The following is a 1,413-nucleotide window of genomic DNA, read 5'->3' on the forward strand; positions in this document are numbered from 1 at the left end:
AAATTTAACTTTTACTTAAACACACAACATGCTCACAAATGCGGTCAAATCGTTTTGGTTTCTTAAAACAAATACAACAACTTTTTAAAAGCGTTTAATATTGGGAAATATAAAGAAAGGAAAATTCTTTCAAATTCGTAGTTCTTAACCGTTTCATTTATTTCGTGTTTTAAATTGTCGAAATTTTAAGAAAAAAAGCGCATGATTAACGCGTTTAAGTGAAGACAAATTTGTAAAAATATATTAGAAATTTCGTATTACAAAAAAGAATCTTTTGAGTCAATGCAATTTTGAGTTATTTGCACTTAATGTGGTGAAGAAAATATCATATTAAAATTTATTTCAATTCATACATCTGTGCTACGTGGTTGTGTAAAGAAACAAATTTTTACGGAAATTAATAGAGAAATTTACAAAATAAAATTCAATTTAAAAATATACACCGTGTGTTGTAATTCGTTTTTTTCTTTATTGGGAATATTTTTAAGGTGTGAATAAATAAAAATATTAAAAAATCAGATAAAAAAATAAGTAACAACTTATTGCTAAATAAAAAGCGTGTCAAATGCACAGTGTTTTGTTTAATATAAATAATAAAAAATGTTTGTAAAAATTGAATGAAATAAGTAAATAATTACAAAAAATGTAAATAAGAAAATATAATGTGTGATTAAGTTATATATAGTTACTTTGAGTAGTTTTTGTTTAAAAACTATATTAGCGAAAATGATTTCTATTTAATTTAAAAAAAAAACACATTTTTTATTAACCGGTAATATTGAAATTTATTTGAATGAAGAATTTAATTAAAAATAGGTAATGTGAAGATAAATAAAAAATATAAACAGAGATAGATTAATCGATCTTATGTATTATGGTGATTATGCCAGCTCTCTAAGGAGACAATTGATAACTTATACTTGCATACTTATGTACATATTATTGAAATTTCACAAACTGATATAAAATTAAAATATTTTATTATTTAAGTAAAATATTTTAATTTGAAATGATTCACTTTTTAAAATTAGAAAGAGTGAATAAAATGTGTCAAAATATTAGAAATACATTTAGACAACAAAGTGCTTTAATATGTAAAAAGCTTCCGCATCAAAGTATTTTGAATGGTAGAAACGGTTGCGTGCTGACTCAACACACAAAGTTGAGTCAAGCCCTGCGACCAGTCGAAGGCCTGATATCCAGTACACTTATTTAAAGGACACCATATTAAGCACCAAATTGAAGAACAATTCTTTTCGAGACAACAGTGTTCTTTTTATAAATTTTAAACAAATTTCCAAAACCGTTTGATAGATAGATAGATAGATAGATAGATAGATAGATAGATAGATAGATAGATAGATAGATAGATAGATAGATAGATAGATAGATAGATAGATAGATAGATAGATA

This window comes from Lucilia cuprina, chromosome 2 (assembly GCF_022045245.1).
Source record: "Lucilia cuprina isolate Lc7/37 chromosome 2, ASM2204524v1, whole genome shotgun sequence".
NCBI lineage: Eukaryota > Metazoa > Arthropoda > Insecta > Diptera > Calliphoridae > Lucilia > Lucilia cuprina.